This window comes from Canis lupus, chromosome 22 (genome assembly GCF_003254725.2).
Source record: "Canis lupus dingo isolate Sandy chromosome 22, ASM325472v2, whole genome shotgun sequence".
Lineage (NCBI taxonomy): Eukaryota > Metazoa > Chordata > Mammalia > Carnivora > Canidae > Canis > Canis lupus.
This window is the reverse complement of record NC_064264.1, coordinates 30,966,160-30,982,016: the sequence shown is the minus strand read 5'-3', so window position 1 is coordinate 30,982,016 and position 15,857 is coordinate 30,966,160. Positions and strand designations below refer to the sequence as shown.

The window sequence follows — 15,857 nt, the reverse complement described above, 5'->3', positions numbered from 1 at the left end:
ATTCACAGGATTTTCACAAACCTCAATTTAGAAAATCTTCATCTTTACTAACCTACCCTCTACACATCTTTTTTTGACACAACTTGATTACCTCCTCCAGGAAGCCATCTTTTACAACCTGTGCCCTTCACCACCACCTTGTGTACTCCTGGAGAGTTCTATAGTAATCTTTATCATGGTTCTTACCACACTTGATTATAATAAGCTTGTCTAGTTTAGCTATGGCACTCTCAATTATCAGAGTCAGGTATTGTCTTATCATCTTTGTATTCCCAAAACCTAGCATAGAGCCTGGCACATAATACACACTGAATAAAAAGGAATGCTTATCTCAACTCTTTCTCAGAACTTCTTCTGATCCCTCAGTTTGATAGTGTATACAAATCTCTTCTCTGAATTACTGCATTTAGCTTTAGCTTTGCTCTTGCTTATACTCATCCCAGACTTGATTGAGAGGCTCTTAACCAACCCAGCCTGGTGGGAATCCTTCCCATCAGAAAAATTTTGTTCTTCTGCCAAAGGAGGGAGATACAAACAACCCCAGTCTTGCTCCAGATGCTGCTAACAACACAGCTATCACCAGGCACAGAACAAACTGGGTTATAGTTTGCAGGTTCTTTGTAGCTCCCTCTCCACCTAGTTTGCTCTGGTAAAGCTGGTCAGACATTCATCTGGTGCTTCGTCTTGCTTATAGTTGTCCTACTTACTCTGAACCACAGATAAGCCTAAATAGTCCTTCTACCTGTATTTGCTTTTCCCATTCTCTGCCATCAAGCTAAACATTTATTTTGCTTTCCTGCACTTCTAATTGAGTGGTCTTCCCTCTTAACTAGTTGTCCTAAAATCCAATGTGCCCTAGAATTCCTAATGCCATCTCATTCTACCTACTTCTCTTGGGTTGCATTTGAACTTGGTTTATGACAGCCAGTTCTGCTTTGAGACCAAGACCTCTACTTTGGTTTTTTTTCTCACTCATGTTGCCTTTTTTATTTCAAATTCAACTTCCAGAAGCATGTTCCCCACTGCTTATATGTAAGATTATACAAGCATATTATATATGAATAATCAAACTGAAAGGCAACATATGACTATACATTTCTAAGATAAACTTCTAAATGTTCTTCTTAAAGTAATGAAAATTCGTGGGATGCCTGGGTAGCTCAGTCAGTTAAGTGTCTGACTCTTGATTTTAGCTCAGGTCATGATCTCAGAGTCTTGAGATGGAGCCCCATGTCAGGGTTTGCACTGGGCATACAGCTTGCTTAAGAGTCTCTCTCTCCCTCTGCCCCTCCCCAGCCCTGAGCTCTCTCACTCTCTGTCTCACTGTTTCTCAAAACAAAACAAAACAAAACAAAACAAAAAAACTTGTATTTTTGTTGATCCTGCCAATAACATTAATAAAATAACTTATAAGTTGTTCATAGGAGCACAATAATTAGGGCCAAAATTAAGCATCTGAAATAGCTGGGGAATTTCCTCCACAAACTTTCATGTGATCATGTCGTGGTCATTTCATTTCATGGCATATCCATTTTTATAAGTCTTTTATGAGTACAAAGAGGCTTAGCCATCACTGCTTTGGCCTGCCAGCTTGGACTGACTATTGTTATTTTAACTGCATTCCCCTCTAGAAAGAGCAAAACCAACAGTTCCAAATTCCTGAGGGAACCTTAACTGTTTATACTGGGAAAACTGAATGACACATCATTTGGAAATGTGTTACTATTATAAAGCCACTATTAACTTGTTTTGTTTGTTTGTTTTTATTTGTCCAGAGTGATCTCTTAAGGCCCAAAGTGCCATACTTTCACCCCAACAGTTAAAGGTTACTTCTCCCAGGAGCAAAAGCCTATCCTGGAAGAGAGCCTGGACAACTGGACACCAGGAACCAACACGCCCTAAAAGGAAAATCTCAGGGCTCAGCCAATGTTCCGGATCAGGCAAAGAACATCATTTTCTTTTAAATGCTAATAGTGACAATGACAAGGGCTTGCCGGATCTAGGGCTAGAACAGCCCAAGGTCTTAGCAATTTAAGACCTCAAAGTCTTACCTAAAGTTCACTTTTGGAGGAAGGAAAAGAGCCTATTCTGTATGAAAAGTCATGCTCTAGAATAGAAAGGAATCAAGTGGTTATTTTTTGCCAACCTTCTTCTGACCACATTTGTCTGGAATATGTGCTTACATGAGCCATCCTAACTCTTGAGAGCTATCCACTTCCCAGTCAGTTCACTCATTCAGGTCTACTCTAAACCCAGCTTACATGGCTTTTCTTAGATAAGACCTATCAATCATGTTCACTTGATATTTGCCTCAGGCTAGTAATGCTTTTTCCCTCCAGATTCAACTCTGCCCCACCTCGATCATCTAGTAATAATCCATATCAGAGATCCTGAGTCGGGGCAAGCCTTGATGACATCCAGGAAAAAATCTTCCAAACCCAGGTCCCTGAAAAGGATGCTCCCTACAAGTGTCAAAAATTATTACTACAACAAAAACAACCACCACCACCACCACATATTGTTACAGCTCTGAGATTTTACCAAGCTCTGCAAGCTGACAAGTTAGTCTGCCATAGTTTTTTTGGATAGTGGCAGAAGACACAGGACTCTTGGGTTGGAGACAAAGGATTGTATTACTCATAGCACAGACAGTAAACACCTTGAACTTTATGCTTGTTAGTTTCTCTTATCCCTCAAGTTCCATGGGTTACACAGAGTAGCCTAGGCAAATGCTGCTCATTTGATGGATTTGCATCACAGCTGAGAAACCCTGAGCTTGAGAAATCCCAACTTTTTCTTTAAATATTTTATTTTTATCTATTTATAAGAGATACACAGAGAGAGGGAGACTTAGGCAGAGGGAGAAGCAGGCTTCCTGTGGGGAACCCAATGCAGGACTCGATCCCAGGACCCGGGGACCACGCCCTGAGCTGAAGGCAGAAGCTCAACCACTGAGCCACTCAGTCATCTCCCAACTTTTTCTTATAAGAGATTGGTCTACAAGAAAACCTGTGCAAAGCCGGTCAAGAGGACAATGATGAAAATAATCATACTGGACAGTAAACCGACTGGCCCTCTGCTCCAGAGGGAGATATTATCTCTAGCTTCTGTTCACTCTCAGACATCTTTGAAAATATCATCCAGAACAAAAGGCCATTACTACTTCTGCTCACAAGATGTGCAGAAACATGAGAAACTCAAGGAGATTGCCTCTTAACAGTAAGTTGAAAAAATTAGTGAATAAATGACACAATTTATGGACATCTCAGAGAAACTGACAAAGTAATGAGTATTCAATACAAACAGTTCATCCATTCTCTATTTCTCTAAATAACCACACAAGCATATGTCAACAAAGGTCACTTCTTTTAACAAAAATTCTCATTTTATTAATTTAAATGTATGTCATTCGTTTTTTATTTTTGTGATTGTTTGTTTCAGGTTACTGGAGGTTTTATTAAGTTAGTGGCACAAGGGAGTTCTTCCCATGATCAGCAAATGCAGGCATTACAATGCACAGTCCAGGGGGGAAAAGGCTGGGTGAGGGGACAGGAGGGCCTTAAGGCAAGGCCTAGTAACTTGGTGACATTCAGAGCTTTCTCTAGGGTCCTATGGCTCATCTTGGGAGCAACTGAACTCAGCCTCATATTTGGAGAGATAATATTTGCAACTTATTCTCCTGGTTCTCTTGGCAGTATTTCCTGAAGAGTTTTCTCTGCCACAGTCTCCATAAACTTATGATTGTTTCTGGAGACTTCTGGAATGATCACAGTGATGGAATCAGAATCAAAGAGCTTTGAAACCACTTTAGTGAGGCCAGAGGGACCATTGGAGTCAGAAGTCTCAGAACTCATCATAGTGACCTGGAGGTAGACTGGGTCTTCACTTTGAGTGAGATTAGTCAGCTGGGACACTCAGATAAATTGCCCATCAGCTGTTTCAGCAGAGAGGATATGTTGAACATCTTCTCCTGGTAGGACTACAGCAGCTCAGGGTATATTTTGGTGAACTTCTCAGCAATCTGGAGGGAACCGTTAAACTCCTGTCATATCTGGACCTGAGAGGGGTTGTCTGCTAAACAGTCTGCTGACAAGATGTCCTGGCATTTATCACATTGGTTCTTCATCCTCAGACACTCTGTGGAGTTTTGACAGATCTCCTTGCACACATCATGGTCTTGGTTGTCTTCCGTGGATTCCATTAGAAAGTGGTAGGGAATTCTATGATGGTTGACATCCATGGCCTGTTGAGCCTGATGTGTCATGTCGAAGAAGTCCAAAACATGTCATGGAAATTCAAGAGTTAATATGCAGGGAAACGGATTATGTTTCCGGTGATGTAGCACGTGGGATTGAAGAAAAGAGGCCTCTTCTAGAATGAACTGAAAGGTGAGTAGTGGAAATATCTTGCAGCTCATGGGTGAATCTGTCCTGGAAAATCTTGTCCATAATACTGGACATCCAGTTGAAGCTGTCCTGCATGATGTCCAGGGCATGGGTCTGCTGCCAGTCTTCTCCAGCAGAGTGTCCATGTGGTTGCCATTAATCCAGAAGTTGATGGGAGAACTCCTTCAGCAACTTGAACTGGCAGCCAACTAGGCCAGAGCCGCTTCTGCAGGTGCATGTGTAGAACTTCATCCAGGTCTGTTCCAGGTAGGGCTTACACTCTTCCCAGAGGGCCATCATGGGGTCATTGCATATTCCCTGAGGTGCCTTCAGCTTCGTTTCAGAATCCTTGATGTCACTTAGGGATCTTCTTCTTGGCTTCTTCTGATATGTTCAGCAGTGATTTGTACTTCCTCATTTAATTGTTCTATCAGGGCTTTTACACCTGTTTTACCCCCTTGAGAGCATTTTTAATTTCCTTATTAATGTACTTACTCCCCTGGGTAGACATTTCCTGCAGCTCTGTGTCTGAGATTGCTTTGTCTCCCAGAACCCATCCATTCTCTCAGGTCACCAGCAGCCCCACTAGCAGCAGGAGAGTCTTCATCAGGCCTCCCTCTCAATTCTGGAATGGTCAGCAGCACCAGTTGACATCGGCTACTCTTGGTAATGCTGGATGGTAAGCACCATAAGATGTATCTATAGCATTCTGCTTCATATACAAACCCTTTGGGACTAGCTGCAAACCTGTATGACTCACATCCAAAGATGTATGTCATTCTTTCAATAATTGGCACTCATTTGAATAAATTCTGCAAAACTCAACAGGTAACAGTTTTGAACTTACCAAATGCTATTAACTTCATGGAAACAATTTGTTTCAAATATCACTCCATCACTCCACACATAGGATTATTATACAAACTACTTGATTCTAAAAATCTTTATCCCAAAGACTAAAATATAAATGACACCAGATTTTGATATTTAAATTAGTCGAAATAAGGAGAGAATACAGAAGAACTGTATTTAAAGACTGTGCTCCCAACTTTATAATAGATAGTTGATTACAGACCTTGGAGAGCATTTAGACATGGGTCTAAATCACAGGATTATTTCCAGAAGTACTCCCTGTCTTTTGTGGCTTCCTTCTTGCAAGTACTTTAGAATATCTTTTAAGGAATGGGGGCTTTTTCTAAATAAATTAGGTTATTCCAGTCAGAATGGCATGAGCAACATTCAAGTAATTCCAAACATTATGATGGTTAAGCAGCATTCTGCAAACTGTATTCTGGTGAACACAAGTATCTTTCATCATGTTAATAAATATTCTACTACCATCCAAAAAAGTTCCTTGGTCAAGTAAGTTTGGTAAACTATACATTAAATTGATTTCTCACTGCAGAATTTTTCAGATCCTTTAACTGGGTTAATGTAGTTCTGATTGTGCTAATGAGGTTCATTTATCATTGAACTATCATAGGTAGATCAGGGATATAACATGAAACATTTCCCAAACTTTTTCACTATGAAAAATTTTTAACACCACATGTTCTTATTAATGATGCAAGATGCTTTCTATTAAGGTCACTAGAGTTCCAGAGAAAACAGTTAGGAAAATTCTGGACCACAACCCAAGCCAGGCATGAATCAGGAAAAGTGAAGGTTTTAAAATAGTTGGGTTAGTTTTGCAGAGGACCTTGAATTCTATGCTAAGATATTTGAACTTTATTATGTAGGCAAAGGGTAAATATTCTGTTGACATTCTTTTTATCTCTTTGGTGTGCTTAGATGTGGTCATTTTAATAAGAAATATATATATATATATTTATAAAAGACTAGAAATATATATATAAAGTATATATATATTATATATAAAAGACTAGAAACTACTTTGTAGCAGATTCCTCTATAGAAGAGATCTACAGAAGAGAATTACCTTTATAAATCCCCCAACTTCAAAACTTAACAGCCTTCACTCTTAAGAAGGTACTTTTTATGTCTAAGAATTCCTCTGTAGTAGTTTTAAAATTTTACTTTTTTTTTCCTGTTCTGTGTTCATCATTATTCTTGTTCTTAAATTCCAGCTCTAGGACCTAATCTTGCAACAGGGACTAGCTGAGACACCAGATCCATTCATGAATTGTCCCAGTCTGAATAAACTCACTCTCTAAGTCTTTGAGGCTTATTTTCCAGTTTGATCCTAGTCAGGGCTATTTTGGATACTCTAACCAAGTTTTCTTAGAGAAAACTTAATAAGCACCTATGTGATGAAAGGCTTTGTAATAAGTGCCCAGAGAAATAAGAAGAGGATTTAGACATATTTCCCTCAAAACTTGAGTACACTTTTGGATATTTTGCTTTAAGATCAGATGGACTTAATTTCTTTCAAACTTTGATTGACTTGTGCAGCTAGTAAGGGCCAAATGTATAAAGAACAACTCAGCCCATCAGTCAATGAATATTTATTGATCTCCACTACATGCCAGACATTATGTTAGGTACTAGGGATGCAGCAATGTGGAGACAGACCTGGTTCCTGTCCTCATTGAGTTTATGGATCTAGTTGCTACTAAAGGCAATAAAATGAGTGTGAAATGTTTATTAGTTATCTGTTCTAATGCTTAAAAATAATTATTATTAGTTATAAAAGAGGATAAAACATGTAGCACAATGTGAAAAATTAGTTAATCTGGAAGAAGGGTATATGGATATTCATTTTACTATTCTTCTGATCTTTATGTTAAGTTGAAATTTTTCAAAATAAGAAGTTGAAGGTTATTTTAATAAGAATAAACTAGTCAGAAAATTAAAAATTGGAGTCAGATTTCTTCTCTAGTCTAACACTTTCTCATTTAGTTGTAACATTTTGGTGTCCTGGGACTTCTGAGTTGATTATTTTCATATCAGAGCATCAAAGGCAGAAGCCAGAGCATTACTACATGAAGAAGAGCAAAAACTTGGATTGCATTTTTCCTACCATAAAACATCCTGCTGCAAGTGAACACGTGGCTCTTAAATTTGGCCAGCATTTTTCTTAATTTTTATTAATTTTTATAAAATAGATCAGCATACTCAATTCATGTCTGAGGAGATGAGGAGAATTACAGTGTCCAGGCAAGTTATTTGCTGTCCTCCATTCAGTACTTCTTAAACCATTCTCTAAGGAGAGGATATATGCTTCAGTGCATATAATAACCTATGACAAACAACTAATTCAATATATCTGTTGTACACATGCTAAAATATACAAACTGGAACCTCTTCATTTTACTGAGTGGCAGGGACAGAATCAACACTACATGTAGTGTATTCAAATAAAACAATAGATGTTAAAAGAAAGTATGGGTGGACTTAAAGGGCTTTTAACAATGTCTTCCCACTACTCTTAACCCCAGGCCCATCAAATAGATACTATCATTACCTGCATTTTTATTTTCTCATCATTTCTAAGTTGTCAGATACGTGTTTGTCTCCGATGTGTGATACATCCATATGTTCAGCAAGGAATGCATATAGAAGAAAATCAAGTGCATGAAATTGAGGGCCAGTAATAAAGAGAGAAAGGGAGCATGAAGGAATTTAATGGCTAAATATGAAATCAAAGACCTGGTGTGTATTCCCAAACACCAGAAATACAGGTTAACAGGTAAGCAATATTTCTCCTCTGCCCACTCATTCAAAAAATATGTCACAGGCAGCCCCGGTGGCTCAGCAGTTTGGTACTGCCTTTGGCCCTGGGCGGGATCCTGGAGACCCAGGATTGAGTTCCAGGTCGAGCTCCCTGCATGGAGCCTGCTTCTTCCTCTGCCTGTGTCTCTGCCTCTCTCTCTATATATATATGTCTCTCATTAATAAATAAAAATCTGTTAAAAAATAACAAAAAAAAAAAACAAAAATATGTCACATGTCTGCCATGTGCCAGACACTATGCTAGGCAGTGGAGATAAAAGAATACAATACAATATCTACCTTCAAAAAACCTACCAGATTCCAGCTAAGTAATTAGACTAATAAAAGAGACTCCAATGTGCATGGTGGAGATAGAGAGGTCGTAGGTGTAATGGAAATAGCAAATATGGGCGTTGGAGTCAAACTCAAAACTAAATCTCTGTCAATTATAAACAATTCCCTTTACTTAACTTCTTTGAGCTTCAAGTTCCTCATCTGTAAAATGTAAATAATAATACCTACCTTGATCTATAACTCTAAGACTTAGGAGTAAGGCATGCAAGATATCGGGTACACACAAGTACTCAAAAAATAATTACAAATACTTGAACTGAGGTACGTGTATAATGATTAAGGAATGCAAAACTTGCCCCTCCTAAAATTTTACAGCCTAAGGAATCCCAAAAGCTGTGCTATCAATTAGTGTCCTAAAGGAAATTGAGATGTCAAGTAGAATTTAATGGTGGGACTGTAATAGAGAGGAGAGCAGAGCTAGGAGACCCAACAAGGCATGTTGAGTCCTCAAGGACTAGCAATGGAAGAGAGCCACTTCCACCCCTAGATCTGAGCCCAGTGAGAGGCAGAGCCTTGGGAGAGGATAATCCTCCTACAGACAAACCCTGGTGTGGAGATGACTCAAGAATCTGATGTCATCAAAGATAAATATTACCTTTGTTTGATAATCAGATGGCTGATTACAAGTCTATTTTTCTATTCATGTTGCCTGCAAGAACAGAAGTTGCTGGTCAGTTAATACAATAATTTAAACTGCTCATTGAAAAATAATGAATTAAAAGTCAGAATAAAAAATGTTCAATCAAATAACCTAAACAAGCACACTGCTTCAGCTGTGGGTTTAACCCAGCAGAATATAGGGCACTGATTTCTGGCTATCGTGCCTTTATTAATTCAGGTTAACTATTTTAGCCACCCTGCAGCCTACAATTAAAATTCCTAGGCCTTTTTACTCATGAAATACTGCTGAGCTATGATTCTATAGTAAATTTTTTAACCTAAATTTCACATTTTGCCTTTATCTCTGTTAAAATAGTTTTATTTCAGCACTTTATTTCAACACATTGGGATACTTTTATGTTCCATTTAAATTAGCAGCATCCACAAATTTTATAAGCATGTCAGCCTATGTCTTTGCTAAATTGCTGATAAAAAGGTTGAACGCAACTAAAAATAAGAACCTTTTATATGCATTCATTTAAAAGAATTTGGGTACTTAATGTATACCAGACTCTATATTAATTGCTGAGGATGCAGAAATTGAGAAAGAATAGAATTTTGGTTAGTGCTAAAAGCTACAAAGAAGCAAAATACAGTAACAAACTAGGGGCTGGTCAGGATATCACAACTTTAGATAAAGAGACTAGGGAGCCTCACTGGGCCCTAAATGATGCCAATGAGACTGTCCTATGCATACCTGATGGAAAAGTGTTCCAAGAAGAGGGAAACAGGAAGTGCACAGGTCATAAAACTGAAACGAGTTTGACATTGGCAAAAAATAAAGACAGACAATTTGGCTGGAACAGAATAAGCAAGGAAAGAATAATACTTGATGCATTTAGAGAGGTGGGCAAAGATCAGATTATGTAGGGATCTGTAGTCTCCAGTAAGGAGTTTCAATTTTATTCCAAATGCAGGGGCACCTTCTTCTATCATATCACTCATCTCACTGATCTATTTATAAATATAGCATTAGAACAATAACATTACTGTACTAACAATCATCCTAGATAAAATCAAGAATCAAGACATTATGGAAATTATTCATGGGGACAGAATGAAATAATCTCAGTCAAACAAGAATTTAATCTGCCTGAGAAACCTATCCAATATAATCTACTTTACATGTTGGGGTTCTGCATAAGCAATCAAAAGAGAATTTACAAAAGCTCCCTACCTCATCTACTACCTCTGAACCCATGGACTCTTTCTTGCCTCCTATCACTATGGATGGATTATCTTCCTCCTAAGACCAACCTCCCACATGTGCATTCCTGCCTACCATCTCTCTCTTAATCAACATCACTTCCTCTCATGTGCATCTCACCTTTTACCTTTTATAAATTCATACCCAGCAACATGAGACATGCAGTAATTTCTCCAATCTTAAATACAAATCTCTCTTGGTCCCTACATCCCTGTCCAGCTACCATTTCATATCTCTTCCAGCTTTTAGCAAAAATTCTCACAAGAGTTGTCTATACTTACTGTTGTAAATGCTCTCTTTTCACTCTCTCAAACCCTCTCCAGTGATATTTTCCCTCCCACAGTTCTTACAGGATAGCTCCTGCCCAGGTCACTTGACTTGACTGCCTCACATATTGTTGGTTGTCCAGGCAACAGCCACTTCTTTTTGTCAACTGTTTTGCTCATACGATAACCATGTACATTAGGGGATGTGGGCCTTTCTCTAGCCTAAGGGTCAGAAATCATGGATCCCTGGGTGGCGCAGTGGTTTGGCGCCTGCCTTTGGCCCAGGGCGCGATCCTGGGGACCCGGGATCGAATCCCACATTGGGCTCCCAGTACATGGAGCCTGCTTCTCCCTCTGCCTGTGTCTCTGCCTCTCTCTCTCTCTCTCTCTCTCTCTCTGTGACTATCATAAATAAATAAAAATTAAAAAAAAAAAAAGAAATCATGATTAGGTTATAAGTCATTCACCATACCACCATGGCCTTTCCTGGTACCTGGCTTAGAAAGAACAGGTGTGTCACAGTTCTGGTCAGTGAAATCTCAGGGAGCTTTTGCTCTTATAATAAAGTAAATGTACTAGTTTAGCTATTGCCCTAATGGTGGACATTAAACAGATTCCAATTTAGTCTTAATTATTAATCAGAAAATGACAATTTTTTTTTTGCATGTAGGAATTGTTTCCATCCATTTTGTTGATCAGTCAGAATTCTGGAAGTCTTCTTTTCAAGAATGACTCTTCACTTCCATCCCCATTCTACTACCCTCTCATAGAGTTTTAAATTGCTTTTTTTAGCCCTCAAATCAAGTTCACTCCTCACTCTCACTACCCATTCTTAATCAGGTTCTCTGGTTCTTCACCTTCTTAGAAATAGATTCCTTTCCTTTTGGATACTCATCCCTCTAATAATACAATGGTGAGTATCATTAGTTCATAGTATCTATCTCCCCCATAAAATTGCAAACTCCATGAGGGCAAGAACTTTCTCTGCGTTTCTCATCATATTCAGCACTTGTCACAGTGTAGGAACATAGTGATCACTCAATAATTATTGTTGAAGATAGGAAAGCAAGAAGGCAGAAAGGAACTCTCTGCACAATAACATATAAAAATGTTTCACATGCTGAAATGTATTGACTTCAGATACTCTGTTCCTTATAATATGAATGAGTTCATTTTATTCAGATGATACATTAAATAAACTTTTCTTTATTATTCTAGGTAACAAAAAATTTTGGATAACTGCAACGAAAAACAGTGGGATAAGGGATTTACTGGACATATACTGAGGCATTTCACAGGATCAGGGGAAGAAGTGGACAACAAAACCACAGGAAGGCAGGGTCAAAAGCAAATAGGAAACCTCACTGACAGTTCACATGCCTTATCTCTGGGCGTTGCCATTAACACAACAGGCTTCCACTTAGACCAGTTTGTGTGCTTCTCTCCTACAAGTTTCAAATTGTCAGAAGAGAGAGTATGATTGGCTCAAGTGTGTTTCCCTTTTGGCTGGAGCTTAGCAGTGGCATGTAGCATAGGCATGGCCACTAGAGGCCTGCCCCTGTGTTTTGATCCATTACTAGAAAACGGAAAACTATTATGAGCACAGTGTCCACCCCAGATGACATTCTCTTTAGATAAGAATAAAGAAGATGTTTATGGTATCCAGCAGTCATCCAGACCAAGGGGAAGGGGCAATTTCAGGGATGAATTCTGTGAACAAATGTTTTAATACCGACTTTTATTTATATTTATCATTTTTTCTTTATATTTATAGTTATATGTAATTTATATTTATACATAATTTAGCTTTTATTATGGAAATTTTCAAACATATAAAAGCAGAGAAAAAAGTACAATGACTCCCCATCTACCCATACTTCAACTTTAATAATTTATTTTTTCAATTTATTTCCTTATTTTATCTTCTTTGTATCCCCAAATTTGTTTCCTAGAGTATTTTTAAGTAGACTCCAGATATATATTTTACCTTATAAGTATTTCAGTATATATCTCTTTTAGATAAGGAATTTTGAAACCATAACCATAATAGTGTTTTCATACTGAACAAGGTTACAATAATTCTTTAATATTAGACGCTAGTAATGTATATCCAGTTCTGTAAGACTTGCTCTTGAGGCACCTAGATGGCAAAACTCAAATGTATTCTGACAGAGCATATAATTATATCATTGTTATACTGCTTTTCAGATACTTTATTAAGCTATTTCCAAAGCTATATAGAAAAACCTCATTCATTCATTTACCTTATGTCTTTAGAGCTCCTACTATGATAGTTTGCAGCTACATTGAGAGATTTCTTCATTATTTCAGGTACAAATTGGCTCCAAAAGAAACATGAAGAAAGAACATTCTAGAGAAATATTTTTTCTCAATATGCTTCAAAAAGTATACATTTCCTAGTACTAATTAGAAGACAACATTAAAAGAATATTAAGATTATAGCCAAAGTTAACATTGCTATCAACTAGATATTTCTTAATGTTTGCAGAACCATGAATGTAAAAATTATTCATCATAACATAAAATATCTGATGAGTGTATGCTCCTAACTGAAAGGGAATGTTCCTTTTTAGCAAAAAACACAATAGCAGTAATATTTTAAAATTACCTTATTCTTCTGTAAATCAAGAAATATATAAAGATCATATATCTCTGTCATTTCTAATAGTATTTTGATCTTTCTTATTACTCTTTAAACAATAAAAAAGTGGAGCCAGTGTGATTATCATTTGTTATTCACCCAAACATTTAATTCATATTCTTATTTACATAACTACTCTACTAATCAAAGAGGTTCCTGAGCAAGTTTTATCTTGTATGGGAGGGCTGAGTCAATTAAACTCCTAAAACAATGTGTTAGAATGAATAAGGCTGGTTAATAATGGATCACTGAATCACTGGGCAGGAAACATCTTTGTTACATAAACAAACTTATAAAAATGGAGTGCAGAATAAGAAATTTGGTTTTCTCCACAAATTGCTGAAGGTCATAATTTAAAATTATAAGTTGTTTCCTCAAGCATCCATCTCAGGATGTCTATCTTTTTTTTTATCTGAAAAGTATATTCACATTAAATAAGAAAAAAATTTGCTCTACAATAACAACAGTAAAATGCAAATTGTGATATTCAGAGTTACTCAGAAAGGTATGGCCACCACCTCTTTCAGTTAGAATCCCAGCAAGATATGAGTAGATGAGTAATGAGAGAGTTGAACGAAAAGATCTTTAGAAGGGATGGGCAGGGTTAAGGAAATCAACAAATGATAGTAAAGCTCCCCAAGGCTAAAATAATTGGGAGTCATTATCATCATTAGATTTGAAGGGGCAAGAGAAGCAAGCAATTACTGGAACCTAAAGAGGGTTATAACTATATTTGTGGGAGAAGGATACTGACTAGCAGCTGTGGACTCAGGTAGAGGAAAGCAGCCATGAAGTCCTGCAGAGTGGGAATGGGGTAAATAAATATTCTAGTCTCCCTCCTTCTGCCCTTCAGATTTCCTTCCTATTCCTTCTATTGGCTGAACTCAAATGGAAGCCAAAGGAGAGGGAGCAAATTGATACAGATCAGTCAGAGTAGGATGGAGAGTGGATCTTCAAGAGAAATGGTAAATATCCAACGCACACTTCCTTCTACCACTATATCTGCAGTTTGATTAGCCTTATATATTTTCATCAGTTTCTTTCATTCCTATAATGGTCAGATGAAGAAGCAATCAAAGAGGTATTTAGGAAGCTCTATCTAGATTCCAGCATTATATTAAACTCATAGAAAAATATAAAGAAGTACAAGACATAGATTCTGTCCCCAAGATAAAGCCTATAAAATAAATGGGAGCAGGATAATATATATAACAAGTCATAGATTATGAAAAGACTGAATATTTGGCTTTAGGCAAAACAAGGAATCTTCTTTAAGGCAGTTTTCACAGGTAGTATGTATGGAGTTTCAGGTTTTGCAAATTTTATAGATAACACAGACAAAGGACATTATAGAACAAAGATGTTCTTTGGAAGTAACTGTAACCTAGTGTCCTTAGAATCAAGCTGATGGCAACCTGGAACATTGCTTAGCTTATTTTGCTGGGTACTTGTTCCAGAAGAGAAAAGGAAGCTAAAGAAGGAGAAATTGCCTATTCTTTTTACCCATTTAATATGTACATTTCCCTAAAGAGTAAAGACTGACATAATACCTATTTTCAACATTTGTAGGGCTATCACATAAAAGCTAAACCCACATCAACTGGTAAAGCCTATTCCCTCCATCTGAAATGCTTTTCTCACTTCCTCATTGTGCAAATTCCTATTATTCAAGACTTCACTCAAACACGAACTCTACATAGCTTTTCCTGAGTATTCCTGGCAAAGCCAAAACTGCCTCTGAACTTTAACTCCTAAAATGATTAAAAAGAGTTATTTTCAACAGTATCCTGGTTTGTAATTATTTTGAAAAAGCTACCTGGATTTTTTAACTGTTTTATTCCAGTATAAAAATTTACATTTGACTTGGTTTGTTTAGGATCAAAAGCACTGCCCAGAGATAACTTTCCATGATAATGAAATTTTCCAAAAGAAAAAAATAAGAACTTGCAATAACCATTGTACCATCTAAGACAATAACTCTAAATTTGAACACATGAAAGCTTTTAATATAGCATTGAAAGAAAAACCTTCTCTGATTAAATATCTCATCCTTCAATGAATAAAAAGCTATTATTCAACCATCACTCATTTATCTTTTATGGATTTTTCATAGAAATAATTATGGTTGTCAATTTTTTGTCCTCTAAGCATACCTGTGGGATCTAAGGACTTCATAATTTAACAAGTCATTATTGAGCCTGGTCAATTTTGAGAAAGACAACAGAAGTACTTGTAGCTGATCTATAAAGAACTTATTATTTGAAAAGCAACCATGAGGTTGAGGAATGTATCCTACATAGAGCAAAATAATCCAAACAGAATGAAAAGCTAAATAAAATAGGTACAAATATAAAGAAAAATATTTTTAATCTCAAATTTCCATTTAGGATTCTAAAAAGTATGACCATTAGGAATCCAAAACAAGTTGAAGATGAGGGAGAAGGTGAAAGAGCTGCTATCTTATCCAACTTTCCATTTGAATTGAGTGTATGTCTAGTGTGAACACAGAACTATTCACTTAAAGCAGGTAAAAAGCCACAACTTCCAAAGAAATTTGGAAAGAAAACTCAAAGCTCTTCATTGATTCATCAAAGCCTCTGGGCCAGATACTTCTCCATCTCCTACCCTGCTGCTATAATCTAGTGGGAGAT

The 15,857-nt window shown here is 37.2% G+C and overlaps 1 protein-coding gene and 1 pseudogene across 13 annotated transcripts in view; both read right to left on the bottom strand.

Annotated features, from left to right (window-relative positions):
- SCEL (sciellin) overlaps positions 1-15,857 on the bottom strand; it is a 297,125-nt gene that overhangs the window by 243,062 nt on the left and 38,206 nt on the right. The window lies entirely within an intron of this gene.
- Positions 3,418-5,784, bottom strand: LOC112655754 (clusterin-like; annotated as a pseudogene).